The sequence below is a fragment of the Equus przewalskii genome, chromosome 6 (genome assembly GCF_037783145.1).
Source record: "Equus przewalskii isolate Varuska chromosome 6, EquPr2, whole genome shotgun sequence".
NCBI classification, from domain to species: Eukaryota; Metazoa; Chordata; class Mammalia; order Perissodactyla; family Equidae; genus Equus; species Equus przewalskii.
The window spans coordinates 43,888,651-43,908,204 of NC_091836.1; positions in this window are offsets into that span (position 1 = coordinate 43,888,651).

The window sequence follows — 19,554 nt, forward strand, 5'->3', positions numbered from 1 at the left end:
TTTATGGGTCTTAGGAGAGAAGGATAGAACCATCACTTCTGATACTTTATAGTGTAAAAATCAGGGAACATTTCTCACCTGTGCTTTGTGCAAAGCTCTGTGAGAATATTTTTTTCAAGTCTCTACCTGGGAAGTCTCACAAACTACGTGGTAGATGGATGCATAAGAACTGAATATTTTTTAAAGAAAGAATACATAGGTTGATTTGTACTGAAATTAAGTTCCTCAAGCTATTCTGAAGCCATACCTTCATTTCAAGAAATTTTATTTTGTTTTAGAAATGCTATGTTCCAACTTCCTATATGTGGCCCACCTCCAGTTTTCCTGGACCTCAAGGAAGCCTATCCACAGAATCCAAGGACATTCTCCAGCACACCAGCATTATTTATATCACACCCTGCTCTTCTTAGTTGACTCTAGTAATAGAATCTTTCACAGCCTCCCCACCTGTCCCTTAGCCCTACCAACTCCACACAATGGGGCTGGATGTTCCCACTGACCACATTCTCTGTGCCTGGTCAAGTCCTGCCTCTTGTGGCTGAGAGAGACACACTCCTAGAGACTTGTATGTCTGGATTGGGCATGGCCATGGTTCTGGGCCTCTGTGTCCCCTGATGGTGATGGTGATGGAGTATGAGGGGGCTGAAATATCACAGCTCACCATGTCCACACAGATAAAGGGTCAGTTGTCTACAGAAGAAGGGTGGGCAGGACTTTCATTCTTGTAATACTTTATGTTTTATCCTATATTAATTCTAGACCTGGCAATGACATTTCTGACAAAAAACTGTGCCTTTGGATGAAAAGTTCTATATTAAAAGACCTTTCATTTTATTTCTAAAGGGAAACAGAGTTGGACTCTGGCAACTCACTGAGTGTCTCAGGGAGTAGCATTCTGTCTTAGAGCAGCACCAAGAACAGTGGTGAGGAACAGAACACTGAAATTCCCAGGTCCTAAATGAACACTGAGGAAGGAGGCTGAGGTATACCTGTGTCATCTTCCACTCGTAGCTACATTCTTAGGCCAGATCTAGGGAAAGGAGTCATTTTCTATAGCCTTTTTTTTGCCCCAAATCTTCTTTAGTGCTGAGAAATTAAATGCCAGGATATCTGTGAATCATTAGGTCTTGAAACAAAAATAGTCTTCAATTTTCACGCTAACCCTTGGAGATCAACCCAGCAAAACAAGACAATGAGGAAATGCTGGCCATGCTTCCTATAGGAGTTAAGACATATGTTCATTACTAAGAGTGGGGAGAAGATGATCTTGTGATGGCTTTACACAAACATTAAATCTGTCAGCCCACAAGGCCTACAACAAGAATCCTTATAGAGGAAAAGTCCCTGTTTACAAAAGTCCTGGCAGTGACCTATGCTGCATCATGAGGGACAGGTCTTGAGCACCTCCCAACACTGTTAAATTTCTGACCCAGGGAACCTTTGTTAAATGAGTTCCAGCTATGTCGATTTTTATTTCATGGCAGGAAATCAGATACTGAGTGGGATGGGTGAGGGCAAGGATTCAGGTGAATAAAACAGCTCACATTTGGAATGTGAATGAATCTTCATCCTAGGACAGTTTGGGGTTTTGATTTTTTTTGTTTGTTTTTTGCTTGTTTGTTTTTAAGAATTTGGGGGAAACGTAGTATTCAAGACAGAAACCTGACTGGAAGCAACTGGCATAGGTTGATGTTCAGAGGAAAGGAAAGAGAGAGGCAGATAGACGAAGACAAATCAAGAGGATGTGAGACAAACGGAGAATATTGGGTGAGGAGGAAAGTGAAAGAAAAAATAAAGATGAGAACAGAGAAGACAATAAGAGGAAGAACACAAAAGGGAAAAGGGAAAGAAAGAAAGGGTCAAAAAGTATACGCCTGTGGAGGGGAATTGGGGAGAGAAAGGGACAAAAGAGTCTTCCAATGAGAGAGGGGAGAGAAAAACAGAGCACAGGAAAGCAACTCTGTTCAAGAGAGGAACAGGAAAAGAATTACTGAGAGAGCCTGCACAAGGGAAAGGGAAACAGGTATAAAAATAAGGAAGGGAGCTACAGCCAAGAACCAAGTAGAGGAAAAGCAGCTAGCAGGGGAAGGAGGAACGTTGGCTTGGCCAGTGAGACCTGGATTCTTCCCTTCCTCTGATGTTCCCACATTTATCTCATCTCAGAAACCCCAGGGCTGAATTAGACAGCAAGGTGAAATAAGTGAAAATTCCTCCTACTCCTGGTCCAGTGTTAGCCCCAGGCCCGGGCTCCATGATGCCTGGCCAGAGGCTGGTTTTCCAACTTTGATGCGTTTCTGGCATAAAGTTCATCCAGTGACAAGAAGGAATCCCTTCACAAGATTGAATTGTGGCTACCTTGTTGAAATAAGAAAGAGTGCCCTGCTTGTGGGCTGAGGCTCTGAGCCGTGGTATCCTGGCTTACAAGTGTACCCAAATGAGCAAAGCAACTCTTATTTTTCTTTTGATTATTTTATTGAGGTCATATTGGCTTATAAGATTGCTCAAATTTAAGGTGTATATTGTTCTCTTTCCCCTTCTGTATAGACTGCATCATGCTCACCACCAATAATATAGATTTTAGCAGTCACCATACACATGTGCCCCTTTATTCTTTTGCCCTCCCCCCACGCACTTCCCCTCTGGTAACCACTAATCTGTTTTCCATATCCGTGTGTTTGTTTGTTTGTTTATCCTCCACATTTGAATGAAATCATACAGTATCATACAATATTTGTCTTTCTCTATCTGACTTATTTTGCTTAACATAATACCCTCAAGGTCCATCCATGTCGTCACAGATGACTAGGTCTTGGGTGTTTTTAATGGTTGAGTGGTATTCTATATATATATATATATATATATATATATATATATATATATATATAATCCATTGAGGGGCCCTTGGGTTGCTTCCATGTCTTGACTATTGTGAATAATGCTATGATGCACATAGGGGTACATACATCTTTTTGAATTAGTGATTTCATGTTCTTTGGATAAACATCCAGCAGTCGAATAGCTGGATGATATTGCATTTCTATTTTTAATTTTTTGATAAATTTCCATACTGTTTTCTATAGTGGCTACACCAGTTTGCATGCCCTCCAGCAGTGTACAAGTGTTCCCTTTTCTCCACAACTTCTCCAACACTTGTTATTTCTTGTCTTGTTAATTATGGCCATTCTGATGGGTGTGAGGTGCTATCTCATTGTAGTTTTGATTTGCATTTCCTTAACAGTTATTGTTGTTGAACATCTTTTCATGTGCCTGTTGACCATCTGTAAATCTTCTTTAGAAAAATGTCTGTTCATATCCTATGCCCATTTTTTTATCAGGATGTTCATTTCTTTCTTGTCGAGTTGTATGAGTTCTTTATATATTTCAGATATTAATCTCATCAAATATATTATTTGCAAATATTTTCTCCCAGTTTCTGGGTTGTCTTTTCATTTTGTTGATGGTATCCTTTGCTGTGCAGAAGCTTTTAAGTCTGATGTAGTCCCAATAGTTTATTTTTCCTTTGGTTACTCTCACCTGAGTAGACATGGTATTCAAAAAGATACTGCTAAGACCAATGTCAAAGAGTGTACTGCCTATGTTTTCTCTTAGTTTTCTGGCTTCAGGTCTTACATTCAAGTCTTTAATCCATTTTGAGTTAATTTTTGTGCATGGTTTAAGATAATGGTCTACTTTTACTTTTTACCCGTGGCTATCCAGTTTTCCCAACAAAATTTATTGAAGAGATTTTCATCTCTCCATTGTATATTCTTGGCTCCTTTGTCAAAGATTAGCTGTCTATAGATGTGTGGTTTAATATCTGGGCTCTGAATTCTGTTTCATTGATCCATGTATCTGTTTTTGTGCCAATACCATGCTATTTTGACTATTATATCTTTGTAGTATGTTTTGAATTCAGGCAGTGCGATACCTCCAACTTTGTTCTTTTTTTTCAGGATTACTTTAGCTATTCAGGGTCTTATCTTGTTCTATATAAATTTTAGGATTCCTTCTTCTATTTCTGTGAAGAATATAATTGGGATTCTGATTGGGATTGCATTGAATTTGTAGACTGCTTTAGGTAATAAACTAAAGCAATTAACCCTAGACATTTCAACCATGTTTATTCTTCAAATCTATGAAACAGGATATCTTTCCATTTCTTTATGTCTTTTTTGATTTCTTTCAATAATGTCTTATAGTTTTCAGTGTATAGGTCTTTCAAATCCTTGGTTAAACTTACCCCTAGGTATTTTATTATTTTTGTTATGATCATAAATGGGATTGTAGTCTTGATATCTCTTTCTGCTAGTTCATTATTAGTGTAGATAAATGTAATTGATTTTGTACCCTGCAACTTTATTGTATTAATTAATTATTTCTGGTAGTTATTTGGTGGATTCTTTAGGGTTTTCTATATATAGAATCATATCATCTGCAAATCATGACAGTTTTACTTCTTCCTTTCCAATTTGGATTCCTTTCGTTTCTTTCTCTTCCCTAATTGCTCTGGCTAAAACTTCTAGTATTATGTTGAATAAGAGTGGCAAGTGTGGGCATTGTCTTATTCCTGTTCTCAGAAGAACAGCTTTCAGTTTTACACCATTGAGTTTGATGTTGGCTTTGGGTTTGTCATGTATGGCTTTATTATGCTGAGGTACTTTCCTTCTGTATCCATTTTATTGATGATTTTTTATCATAAATGGATGCTCTATCTTGTCAAATGCTTTCTCTGCATCTATTGAGATGATCATGTGATTTTTATTCTTCCTTTTGTTAATGTGGTATATCACATTGACTGATTTGCAGATGTTGAACCATACACGCATTCCTGGAATAAATCCCACTTGATTGTGTTGTACAATCATTTCAATGTATTGTTGTATTTGATTTGCTAATATTTTGTTGAGGATTTTTGCATCTATCTTCCTCAGTGATATCTGCCTGTAATTCCCATTTATGATGTTGTCCTTGTCTGGTTTTGGTATCAGGGTAATGTTGGCTTCATAAAATGAATTAGGAAGTGTCCCCCATCCTTAATTTTTTGGCAGAGTTTATGAAAGATAGGTATTAAATCTTCTTTGAATGGTTGGAGGAATTCACCAAAGTAGTCTGGTCATGGACTTTTGTTGTATCTGTGAATAAGATTGTCACTGACCTAACATCTGTTGCCAATCTTCCTCTTTTTGCTTGAGGAAGGTTGTCACTGAGTTAAGATCTGTGCCCATCTTCCTCTATTTTAAGTGGGATGCTGTCATAGCATAGCTTGATGAGCGGTGCTAGGTCCACGCCTGGGATCTGAACCTGCAAACTCTGGGCCACTGAAGTGGAGCACACAAACTTAACCACTACGCCACTGGGCTGGCCCCTAGACTTTTGTGTTTTGATAGGCTTTTGATTAATATTTTAATCTCTTTATGTGTGAGTGGTCTATTCACATTCTCTATTTCTTCTGTTTTTTGTAAGTAATTTTCGTAGGATTATAATGGTTTAGAACATTGTGTAATTTGGAGTCTACACTATTGTTTATCAATTCCTGAATACACTTCATTGTTCTCACCCCTAGTAGTCTAATTTTTATCCATCACCATACATATATGCCCCTTTGTTTGCCCCCCCCAACCCTCTTCCCCTCTGGTAACCACTAATCTGTTCTCTTTGTCCATGTGTTTGTTTATCTTCCACATATGAGTGAAATTATATGGTGTTTGTTGTTCTCTGTCTGGCCTATTTTGCTTAACATCATACCCTCAAGGTCCATCCGTGTTGCTGCATACGGGAAGATTTTGTCTTTTCTTATGACTGAGTAGTATTCCATTGTATATATATACCACATCTTCTTTATCCATTCATCTGTAGATGGCCACTTGTGTTGCTTCCACATCTCAACTATCGTGAATAATACTGCAATGGACATAGGGGTGCATAAATCTCTTTGGAGCATTAGTTTAAAGTTCTTTGGATAAATACCCAGTAGTGGGATAGCTGGATTGTATGGTATTTCTATTTTTAATTTTTTGAGAAATCTCCATACTGTTTTCCATAGTGGCTGCACCAGTTTTCATTCCCACCAGCAGAGTATGAGCATTCCCATTTCTCCACATCCTCTCCAACATTTGTTTTTTGTCTTAGTAATTATAGCCATTCTGACCAGTGTAAGCTGCCATTGTAGTTTGGATTTGCATTTCCCTAATAATTAGTGATGTTGAATATCATTTCACATGTCTGTTGGCAGTCTGTATATGTTCTTTGGAACAATATCTGTTCATGTCCTCTGGCAATTTTTTGATTGGCTTGTTGTGTTTTTTGTTGTTGTTGTTGAGTTGTATGAGTTCTTTATCTATTTTGGAGATCATCTGTTGTCTGATAAATGATTTGCAAATATTTTCTCCAAGTTGGTGGGTTTCCTTAACATTTCGTTCATGGTTTCCTTTGCTTTTCAGAAGATTTTTAGTCTGATATAGTCCCATTTGTTAACTTTTTCTCTTGTGTCCCTTGCCTGAGTAGACATGGTATTTGAAAAGATATTGCTAAAATCAATGTTAAAGAGTGTGGTGCCTGTATTTTCTTTTAGGAGTTTTATAGTTTCAGGTCTTACATTGAAATCTAATCCATTTTGAGCTAATTGTTGTTTATTGTTCAAGATAATGGTCTGCTTTCATTCTTTTGCATGTGACTGTCCAGTTTTCCTAGGCCCATTTATTGAAGAGACTTTCCTTTCTCCATTGTATGTTCTTGGCTTCTTTGTCTAAGATTAACTGTCCATAGATGTGTGGTTTTACTTCTGGGATTTCAGTTCTGATCCATTGATCTCTTTGTCTGTTTTTGTGCCAGTACAATGCTATTTTGATTACTATCTTTGTAGCATGTTTTGTAGTCAGAGATTGTGATGCCTCCAGCTTTGCTCCTTTTTCTCAGGATTGATTTGGCTTTTCGGGGTCTTTTGTTGTTCCATATAAATATTAAGATTCTTTGTTCTATTTTTGTGAAGAATGTCATTGGGATTCTGATTGGGATTGCATCAACACATTCTCTATTTCTCCTTGATTCATTTGTGTGAGGTTGAATTAGTCTAAGAATGTATCTATTTCCTCTAGGTTATCCAATTTATTGTGTTATAGTTTTTCATAGTGTTCCCTTCTAATTCTTTGTATTTCTGTGGTATTTGTTGTAATTTCTCTTCCGTGATTTTGGATTTTAATTTGTTTGTATTTCTTTTATTATTTTTTTTGAGGAAGATTAACCCTGGGGTAACATCTGATGCCAATCTCCTCTTTTTGCTGAGGAAGACTGGCCCTGAGTTAACATATGTGCCCATCTTCCTCTACTTTATATGTGGGACACCTACCACAGCATGGCCTGCCAAGTGGTGCCATGTCCACACCCCAGATCTGAACCAGCAAACTCCAGGCCACCGAAGCAGAATGTGTGAACTTAACCACTGTGCCACCGGGCCGGCCCCTGGATTTTAATTTTTGAGTATTCTCTCTTCTTAGTGAGTTTGGCTAAGGGTTTGCCAATTTTGTTTATATTTTCAAAGAACCAGTTCTTAGTTTTATTGATTCTTTCTACTTTTTTTTTTTTTTTGTATCTATGTCATTTATTTTTGCTCTTATTTTTATTATTTCTTTCCTTCTATTGACTTTGGGCTTGCTTGTTCTTCTTTTTCTGGATCTTATAGGTACAGTGTTAGATTGTTTATTTGAGGTGTTTCTAGTTTCTTGAGATAGGCCTGTATTGCTATAAAATTCTCTCTTAGTACTACTTTTGTTGCCTCCCATAAGTTTTGGTATGTTGTGTTTTCATTTTTATTTGTCTCCAGGTATTTTTGTTTTCTCCGTTGATTTCTTAATTGATCCAATAGTTTTTCAGTAGCATATTGTTTAGTCTCTACATATTTGTGACTTTTTCAGCTTTTTTCTTGTAGTTAGTTTCTAGTTTCATACAATTTTGGGTGGAAAAGATGCTTGATATGATTTCAGTCTTCTTAAATTTATTGAGGTTTGCTTTGTTCCCCATTATATGGTTTATCTTTGAGAATGTTCCATGTCCACTAGAGAAGAATGTATATTCTGCTATTTTGGATAGGGTATATATATATATATGTATATATATATATATATACATCACCTAAGTCCATCTGGTCTACTGTTTCTTATAAGGCTGCTGTTTCCTTGTTGACTTTCTGTATGGATTATCTATCCACTCCATAAGTGGGGTGTTAAAGTCACCTATTACTATTGTGTTGCTGTCAGTTTCTGTTTAAGTCTCTTAACAGTTGCTTTACATACTTTGGTGCCCCTGTGTTTGGTGCACATACATTAATAAGTGTTATGTCTTCTTCATAGAATGTCCCTTTTTTCATTATATAATGTCCGTTTTTGTCTCTTGTTGCCTTTTTTGTCATGAAGTCTCTTTTGTCCGACATAAATATGACTACACCCAGTTTCTTTTGCTTGCCATTTGCTTAGGGTATCATCTTCCATCCCTTCACTCTGAGCCTATGTTTATCTTTAGAGTTGAAATGGCTTTCCCAGAGGCAGCATATGTTGGAGTCTTGTTTTTTAATCCAGCTATTCTGTGTTTTGATTGGTGAATTCAACCTGTTTACATTTAGAGTGATTATTGATGAGGGCCTCATACTGCCACTTTATCTTTTCTTTTCTGGTTCTTCTACATTTCCATTGTTTCTTTTTCCCTGTATTTCTGTCTGCTATTTTAGTTTGGTGGGTTTCTGTGATGTTTTTTTCACTTTTCTCTTTATTTATGATTTGTGACTCTGCTCTGATTTTGTCTTTTGTTGTGGCCATGGAGTTTGTAGAAAAGATCTCATAGAGGAGATAGCCCTTTTCCTGATAGCCTATCTCCATTAGCCTAACCAGTTCTGTCCTTTTCCTCTTCCCCTTCTACATTGTTACTGTCATAAATCATCCTTTTTATGTGTTGTGAGATTGTGACCAAATTTAAGTGGTTATAGCTATTTTTGATGCTTTCTTTCCCTTTATCATTTATTTTATAAATAAGTGTTTATGAACCTATTCTGATATAGAGTTGCAATTTTCTGATTCTATTTACTTCTTTGCTCAAAGTTTAGTAAAACTTTGCCTTTTTTTAAGGTAAGATGACTCTTTTCAACACTTCTTATAAGGCATGTCTAGTAGCAATGAACTCCCTCTGCTTTTGTATGTTTGGGAAAACTTTTATTTCTCTTTCATATCTGAAGGATAATTTTGCTGTATAAAGTATTGTTGGCTGATAGTTTTTGTCTTTCAGTATTTTGAATATATCATTCCATGCTCCCCTAGTTGATAAGGTTTCTGCTGAGAAATCTACTGAAAGTCTGATGTGGATTCCTCTGTAAGTTATTTTCTTCTCTCTGACCACCCTTAATATTCTTTCTTTGTCATTAACTTTTGACAGTTTTAGTATTATATGTCTTGGAGAAGGTCTCTTTCATTGAGATAATTACAAGTTCTATTAGTTTCATGAATTTGTATACCCAGTTCTTTCCCCAGGTTTGGGAAATTCTTAGCTATTATTCCTCTGAATAAGTTCTCTGCTCCTTTTCCTCTCTCTTCTCCTTCTGGGACACATATCGTCCTTATGTTCCTTTTCCTAATTGAGTCACATATTTCTTGTAGAATCTTCATTTTTAAAAAGAATCTTAGTTCTTTCTCCTCTTCTACCAGAATCATTTCTAGATTTCTCTCTTCAAGCTCACTAATTCTCTCTTTCATATGGTCTATTGTATTTGTAATGCTTTCTGTGTATTTTTCATCTCATTAATTGTGTTCTTCATCTCCAGAATTTCTTTTTGGCTTTTTTTCCCAAGTTTCTATCTCTTTGGTGAAGTACTCCTTCTGTTCATTAATTTTATGCCTAAACTCATTGAACTGCCTTTCTGAGTTTTTTGTAACTTACTGAGACTCTTCATGACAGCTATTTTGAATTCTCTGTCAGTTAGACATAACCTTCTCTGACTTCAAGTTTGGATTCTGGAGAGTTTTTATGTTCTCTCCATTTACCACTGTAGTTCTTCACAGTAATTTATAGGTTGATTGTCTGTTGGTGCATTGTGGCAGTAAGCACTTTTCTTATTTGAGTAAGGCTTTGGTTACTTTGGTTCTAAGCTGCCTCTGGTTGTATTTGAGGGCCTGCACTTTCCACCCTCCAGGGCCTCTATCAGTGCCCTCTTGAGCTGCTTGTGCCTCTGAAGTTGCTATTGCCTTGTTGCTTATGATGTCACTGCAGTCTCAAGTGTCATGACTGGGGTCACTAGTCTGTGAGCATTTCTGCTGCTTCTGGGGATGCCTGAGTATTGTGTTCCCCCACTGGCTTTCTGTGGGCTCTCCATGGGCTTGGATGTTGCTGCCCTGTGCGTCACCTGTGCTGCTTCTCTGGGTTGTCTAGAGGTGCTGGCTGCACCACTGCAAGGGGTGCTGCATTCACAGATGTCCCTGTCACTGCTGGGGGCCTAGGCACCTAAGGATTTATATTCTTCCCCCACTGCTTGTGGCTTGTTTGGAAGTGCCACCATTGCGGGCTGGGTCACCAGTTCTACTGTGATTCCTGAAGCTTCTGATTGCAGGTTTCACCTGCCACCACTAGTGGGAGGGCAGAGGCTAAGCAGGCAGAGGTTGTTTTTTCTGTTTGCTCATGCAGCCTTTGGTCTCTGGGACTAAGAGGTGTGTTTTGAAAACTCAAGTCAGGGCACCCAGACCCTGCCAGGAAAAATCTGAGTTTTGTGTATTGCCTCCATTATTGGAAAGAGTCGGCCACAGCTGGGGAGGTGGAGGGGGCTGGATCACCAGTTCCACTCTGTGTCCTAAATTCTTGGGGTGTGTGTGCCACCTGCCAGTGTTGGCTGAGCTGGGCAGGGGCACACCTATTGTTTATTACACTGCAGTGTCTACTCACAAGCACACTGGATCTGCTGGAGGATGCATAGGGACCAATCTCCACCTGTTGTTTCTGCCCCCACAATGTCTGCTTGCAAGTGCATGCTAGATCTGCTAGGGGAGAGACAAGGAATAAGCCATGCTTGCTGTTTTGGCTCGCATAGTCTTTGTTTGCAGGCATGTGCACTGAATCTTCTGGGGGATGGGCAAGGACTAAGCCACACCTGTTGTTTCTTCCCCCAGTGTCTGCTCTCAGGCGTCTATGCTGGGTCCACTAGGGGATGCTAGAGACCAAGCCATGCCTGTTGTTTCTGCTCCCACAAGGTCTGCTCACTGGCACATGTGCCAGATCCACTGAAGGAAGGAAAGGGAAAAAAACCATGCTTGCTGTTTTGGCTCCTGCAGTCTCTGTTCACAGGCACGCATGCTGGATCTGCTGGAGGGTGGTCAGGAACCAAGCTGTGTCTGTTGTTTCTGCTCTCACAGTGTCTTTTCCAAGGCATGCACTTTAGTGTAAGGATCTGTGCCTGGGATCACTGCTCCTAAAGGAGAAGGTGCTAATTCCCTAGTTCCACTGCCTCCTGGGGGTCTAGTCCACCCACCTGCAGATATACAGATGCATGAATCTCTTAGGCATTCTGTTGTACTGTGTAGCGAGCCCTCTGTTGGCCAATGGATATCTGATTGGTTGTAACTGAGAGGGGAGAGACAAAGGGAGAAAATTTGATGTCCTCCATGACTTCCCTCCAAGGATACTCTTTTCCAGGCAGAGGCTCACTTTAGTTTCCTCCTTTACCCAGACTTTTACGGCTAAGTGCTCAGCATTATAGGAAGATGTTGGCTATAATACTATTATTGTTCTTAGATATAGAGCGCAGGGTAGGGACAAGAATCTTAAGACAGAATCTGACAGAGGGACTAAGAGGTGAGGCAATGTATTCTGAACACCTACACACCAATAAGTTCAGGTCTACAAAGACACTGGAACTCAGCTCCAACTACTGGTGCATCAGCAGAAAGGCTCATGAATAAGAACGCATGAGATCGATAGTCAACTCAGACAGGCATGGAAATTCATGTTTGAATGTGACCAGAGTTTGTTCTCATTTTCATTGTGCTTCTTGAGGAGGACTGCAGTTTCATAATGCAAAGTGACAGGACCAGCCTCTATCTGAACAGGAGATCCTCAGGCTGGGCCTGGGGACTCTAAATGTCATCGGATTCAGTCCACTGCCCCCAACTGGACCCCACATCCCTGGGTTGGGGAGAATGGGAGAGCACAGCTCAGGGAGAAGGCAATGTGGAAAAGCTGCAACTACCAGAAAGGAGTACCTTTCTATTGCATGTCCATCAGGCCACTTTATCCCCACAAAATGACTATCTTGGTTATAACTACAGAGATCTGAATATTAGAGAAATTCAGAGGTCTGTTCTTTCTGGATTTGTCATTAGAAAATCCATGTTTGAGTTCAAGTCCTTCCTTTTACCAGTAGGATAACTTTTATTAAGTAACCCAATCTCTCTGAGCCTCAGTTTCTTCACCTATAAAGTGGTGTTGATGATGCACACCTTGTACGCTCATTGTGGAAATGAAGGGCAATATAGGGCCAGTATCAACACCCTTCTAGTACATAATTGGTGACAACATGTAAAAGCATTTTTCATTGCTGTCTGTAAAGAACCTGATAGCTGGAACAACAATTTCTAAAAAACATGTTTCAGTTAGCTCAGATAAGCAGGAGGAAACAATTCTCTCATTAAGTAATGTTGTTCTGCATTATGTTGCATTTATATGCATCCCCCCAATGTGTGCTCATACTCCACATCCCACCATCTTGTGGGGAGGTCCTAGGAAACTATGTCGTCAAGGAGAGGTCCTTGGTCATAAGGCTGCTTCTCCTGCAATGGCAGGAGAATTCATTCTCCCACTTCCTCTCCACTTGAGTGACTAAAATTGAATCAATAGAATTCAGCAGATTAAGAAGAGTGGTGTCATCCCACAGCTTCATTACCTTGTAAGAGATAATGGCAACTCCAGATCCCAGAGGGCAATTACCAAATCACCCAGGAGCAAACCCCACACATCCACCCCCTTCCTGAGCTGATTCCCTACCACCTTCCCTCAGTGCAGAATAGACTCCCTTCAGAAAGTGTTTCCAGCCCAGGAGTACAGTGAACTCCCTGTCTCAGCCACTGCTTAATCATCAGCAGGCACAGCTGCTCTCTCAGCCATAGAGCATGAGGATTCACTTAGTGCATATCAAGTGCCTGAACCCAAAGTGAGATGCTACCTTTGCAAAAACGTGTTAGTTATTGTCTTAAGGATGCAAACTACAATAAGAGCTGAGATGCAGCTGTGCTTCACAAATGACTTAGTCCAAGATATTTCCAGCTACCAGGACTATTTCTACCTTTCGTTGATGTTCCTTGAAGGTTGGCTTCTGTCCCTCAGACAGACATTTTCCACATAGCTGAATTCCACCCTGCCCCTGGATGTGTGCCACTAGCTGTGAGGTATACAACAAAAACTTAATAACAAGTGACAGACTGAGGCTAGCTCTCTTATGTCTCAAGTTAAAAAATAAATTCTCCAATCTATACAGCTTAAGTCAAAGGCCTGCTTTTAGACCAAGGACTATCTTTAGAGAAGCTAGATCAATTAAAAAAATGGCAGCCTTTTTGCAAACCACAATGTTGGAGTGATGAGGGAAGGATCTAATCCCAGTAGGAGGGGAAGAAGTAAGGTATAGTTTCCTGGCTAGACAAAGACAAAACAAAAGACACCTATTATAACAGTGAAGTGATTTTCAGAAGCCAAGTCTAATAAAGATAGTTGCCTTTATGTCAGGCCACTCTAAATGGGATTTTCTGCTTTCTCTTCCATCTCTATTTCTCCATTGCAGTTATGGAAACTTAGTCCTTATGCATTCACTCATTGTTGATGTTGGGTGAGTTGGAAGAAAAGAGATGCTAAGTAATTCACCAACTGAAGACATGGACATTCTGACTTTGCAAGTTCATCCTCTTCTACTTAAACTTTAATGATTGAGTTTCTTCAAGGCTGAATTCTAGGACCTCTTTTTTCTTACTTGTCTAAACCCTTTTATTGAGGATTTAATTCAAGTCATTATATACTTTTATAAATATGTGTAAATGACACATACATATATGTCTTCAGTGTACATTTTTCTTTTGAGCTCTAGACATACATATTCAAGTGCCTTCCTGATTTCTCTTCTTAGATGTTTCTAAAGCACAGAAAACTCATCCTGTCAAAAGCTAGATTAATTATCCTTCACCAGCCACTCCCACACCCTTGCCATCCTTCACTGTGCCCTAATAGATTAAACATAATTATTTTTCATCCAATGACATGGACCTGAAGCAAGTCAGTTACTTTCGACTTCTCTTTTAGCTCTCATATCCAATTCATTACCAAGACATTTAGTAATTAAACATTTCTTAGCAAGAAACATTTCTCTATATCTCAAACACGATTTTAGTCCAAGCTATAATTATCTTCTGCCTGAACTGCTGAAATGACCATCTATTTAGTCTAAGGTCTAACATTCCCATCTGCAGAAAAACTGACCTGTTCAAATCTTAAATACAATGATTTTACCACACTGTTAAAAAACCTTCAATGGCTCTCCATTACTCTGAAGATGAAGCTAAAAATGTTTCATGTTGCCTGTGAAGCAGGTAGAAGAGGGAACCCCATATAGATTCAACTGCAACAAAACTTGCATAACCCTCAATGACAATTTTAGCACCAGGAACAGTAGAAAACACTTTGGACATAGGACATTTGTCTTACTTGGCCTTTACTCAGGGGATATCAGAGGTCTTTGATCTTTGGGAATCTGATGCACTGATCAATACTACATAAAATATGTAAAGCACGGTAAGAACAACGGATCCTCAAAAACTGACATAAATGAGAAGGCTCCAATCACAGAAATCAATGAGACTTCCAGAGGTGAACAAAACATAATTCAAGAAACTGGGATAAACTTGGCCATGACACAATATATTTCTATATGTTTGGAGGTCATGTATACACAGGTAAATATTGAGGAGGGATATTCAAAGATGATAAGAAGTGCATGTGAATTTCAAGCCCCCTAGAAATAATTTTGCTGTTAAAGACTCAGATCAGCAAATATTAATTTCTTCACAAGTTGTTTAGCATAGGGGTTATGAACACGGACTCAGGAGCCAGAGTACCCAGCTCAAATTCTGATTCTGCTACCATTCACTGCTGTACTCTAGGCAAACTGCTTAATCCAATGTGCCTTAGTTTCCTCAGTTATGGGAGGAATTGTAATAATAGTACCCACCTCATCAGAGCTATTGAGAGGATTAATTAAATTATGTACAAAAAGCACTTAAAACAGTACCTCGTACATAATAAGCACTATATAAAATTTTAATATTGCCTATATTATTCTGTAAGGGTACAGTAGGCAGAATGCCTCTTTATATATATATTATATGTATATATATTATACATACATATTATATATATGTAATATATCATATATATTATACATATATTATATGTAATATATTATATATTATACATATATTATATATATTATATATAATATATATAATATATATGTGTAATATATATATATATATATATATATATATATATGCATTTTTAAGATTGGCCCCTGAGCTAGCATCTGTTGCCAATCTTCCATTGTTTGTTTTTCTTCTTCTCCCTGAAGGCCCCCAGCATGTAGTTGTATATTCTAGTTGTAGGTCCTTCTGGTTGTGCTATGTGGGATACCACTAGCATGGCCCAATGAGAGGTGCCATGTCTGCACCAGGGATGCAAACTGGCGAAACCCTGGGACATCGAAGCAGAGAGCGTGAACCCAACCACTCAGCTGTGGCACCAGCCCCCAGAATGCCTCTTAAAGGACATTCCATGTCCTAATCCTTGGAATCCATGAATATGTTACCTTATGGCAAAAGGGACTTTGCAAATACGATTACAATTAAGGACCTTGAGTTGGAGAGACATGAGATACTGCATTTGAAGTAGACCTTGAAGATGAGAGCATTGATGCCTGGAATGGAAAATACTTCCAAATATGCTTCTGCACCCCCCCCAACAATTGATTACAAACTCCTTTCTACCACCTCTCATCTACTCTGAGTCAAAATAGAGACACTAAATCTTTCTCCACTCTTCCCTCCAATGAGCCACCATCAACCAATTGGCACTGGAACACAAACCTAAACTAATTTTCCTTCTCTGATTTTGATGTGGCTAAAAGGCATTTAAGATTGGGGGAACAGCCTGGTCCAAGCAGTAGAGGCCCAGCATTGAGGAAGCCTGAGGATGATAGATAGAATTAGGGGTAGGCTAAGATTGTAGTGGAATGTTATGATGAGTGAGTAATAACAATATTTACAATAGCAATAATTATAGATAAACAGTATTCACTTCGTGCCTATTAAGGCACTAGACACCTGACTTAAGGCTTACAACTCTATGAGGTAGGTACTATAATTATTTCTGTAACATGGATAGGGAAACTAAGTTATGGAGCCATAAGTATCATGTACAAGGAGGCATGCCTGGTGATCAGTAGATTTGGTAGATCTGAGATTCAAATCTGGGCAGACTTGCTCCAGAGCTGCTCCCTTAGCCCTGCCTTACACTGAGAACAGGCCTGGGTTAGATTGTGGAGTATGTTGAATGACAGGACCTAGTCTATGGGCAGTGGGTAATTATAAAAGATTTTTGAATAGGATATGACCATGTTTCGGAAAGACTGTCTGGCATCAGTGCATGGACCAATTCAGTGGAGCACTAAAAGGAAAGAACAACTAGGAGGAGGATTCCTGGTGAAGGAAAAGGATGAAGAGACAGGAAGGAGAGGTTAAGAGAGGGCGGTGATATTAGGGTTGGAAGAGGTGCCTAAGCTGCCTAGCTGGGAATCTGGGAATCACTTTAGGAAATTATCAGGCCAATTTTGAACTAAACACTAGGAAAATCAATTTATGTAGCTATAAAAGCCCAATGTGGGTGCTGAGTTGGTTGCATTAATAGATTCTAAAATGAGTAATGCCATGTCAGAGAAGGGAAGGCAAAGAAGTCTCAGCTATGGAATTTATCTGCAGTGTTTTCTACAGGATGTAAATATATGTGTATTAGCTTTGTGCACATAACCATAATGAATTATATAATCAGAGAGAAAAAGAACCTCATAAAATTGGCAATGGTTCTCTAGCACAGATTACAGGACGTCAAGGTCTCAGGGCACTTTAAGATGGTTCACTTCAGCATCCCTTCCCTCTCTGCCAATGACTACTCTAGATAAGGCCAGTAGGAAGGCTATCCATAGCTGAAACCACAATAACCATAGTATTCCAAGACAGGGAAAGTTTGGGAGGACATATTTGCTGGTCTTGTTTTTTAAAAAATATTATTTTTCTTTAGGTAGAGGAGTATTCACTCTTTTACTTAAGTCTATATAAAGAACAAATTTCTCTCTGTAGAATCATAATCCTAGCAGTCAAACACCTGTTTTCTCAATATAGCTTAACTCTTTTGAGATACAATGTGTTGGGTATTGGAAAGGCAGTGGAAAGAGGATCATACTTGGATTCATAAGTTGTGAGACCCACTTAAATTTACTTAAAGGTTTCTGAGCCTCAGTTTCCTCATCTCTAAAATAGTACAATTATCTTCCCTGTACTATTGGAAGGTCAAATGAAAGACTGGCTGTGGAAGTGTTTGTAAACTGTAGAGTACCAACACAAATGTTAATGTTGTTGCCATTTTTCTTGTTGTCATTGCACCCGTAAGGCTCACATAGACTCCTCCTTTCATTCTTCTCTCTACAAGCTAAATAATCCCAGGGCACTGATCTTTCTGCTGCAGTCTTTTTTTTTTTTTTCACCAAGAACCTTAGCTATTGCACCAATGCGTGATTTTGAGGCTGGAGAGGACCAAGTGCCTCGTCTCATGGGGATCAGTTACCAAAGGCATCCCCAATAAGAGCAGTCTATTAATGAACTGATAAGTTTGATGTTAGATGGCTTCAACTTCATTAAAAGCAGCTGCTGCAAATATTTTTATATGTTTACTATGTGCCTAAAATAAATAAGTGAAAGTTTATAGATCATCGTTAAAAAAAAGAAAAAGGAGCCAGTCACAAATCCTCTATCCTGCCTGTACCTTCCAATCACCGGGAGCCTCTACATACAAACGTCTATGCCCCTCCCGGGTCAATTGACCCAGAATAGCTTTGGCTGAGGTTTGTGTTTTAATATTATTTAAAGTACTTGGCGAATGCATCCAGGGCTAAGAAATACTGTGCTAGACTCTTCTACGGATACAGACAGTTATAAGCCATGATTCCTGTTCACAAAGAATTCACCATCCAACTGAAGGAGACAGAACTTATACACATAAAGTTTATTAGCTTCACAGGATAGCAGATGTCAAATGCTGAGAGCTGTCCTAAATACAAATATTAAAGAGATATAAACCAAATGCGAAGTAATAAAAAAAGGGCTTCATGGAGGAGTGGAGATGTGAGCTCCATGGTGGGGGAGGAGAACGGGGTTTAGACTTAAACAAATGGAGGGGCATCCTTGATGTAGCAACCTACATGAGTAAATCCACCAAAGTTGGACATATAAGACATAAGTGAAGAACTAATCCTCAAGCCCACCTGTGATGTAACAATAGAAAGTAGGTCAGTGACTTGAAGCCTTTTTCTGTCTTGGGGATCTGAAGATATGAGAAGGTTTGTTCAGACATGGATGGATTATTTGCCCCACTTCCTGCTCATAGTCTTCCTCTAAAGGGTTGTGGGGTTGATTAATGCCAATCCCTCTCTCCTCTTAGGTAAGTGAGAGCAGAGAGGAGCTGAAGAATAAGCCAGAGATGTCACTAGACAAGGTCCTCAGAAAGGGGATGGGACAGACTAGACTAGATCTGAGTAAATGATGAGCTATTGTGGGCTCACAAGGCTTCAATTAGTCCATCTGCTTGTCTTTGAACCTAGAGCAGGGTGGTTCTCAAACTAGAGGGCCACTAAACAGATCCCTGACCCCAACTCTCAGGGTTTCTGATTTGGTAGGTTTAGGGTAAAGCCTGCGAATATGGATAGCTAATGTTTCCAAGTGATGGTGATGCTGTGGTCTGGGGCTACAGTTTGAGAACAATTGGGCTAGCATTTAATCCTGAGTTCTGCATTAGTATTTAGAAAAGATCTTTCTAAAGGTCTCCATCTCTGCTGTGCTAAACAGAAATCAGGATAGAAATGTTAACTCACACCTAGATAATTCAGATCTAGAAAGGTGATTGCATACTCCTGGGTACTGGCACAGTGGTGGCTGCTGGAAGCAACATGGGAGAATTCCAGGGATAAAGAGATCTGGGTTATGCCACGATGTAATCACACCCTGGATCATTTGGCGCTTTGCTTCAGTTATGGAATCCAGAGTGTCTGTTCTTGTGGCCACATATAGGGGTCTTGGTTAGGGAAAAGAGAGGCACACAAGAGGAACAGACTGAAGCAGACTTTCTAGAGAGTTCTAGACTTAAAATTAAAAAGCATAGATTTGAAGAAATGTTCTAACACTTGTCGGTAGTATGTTTTTAATCTTGTCATTTATCCTTTTTAAG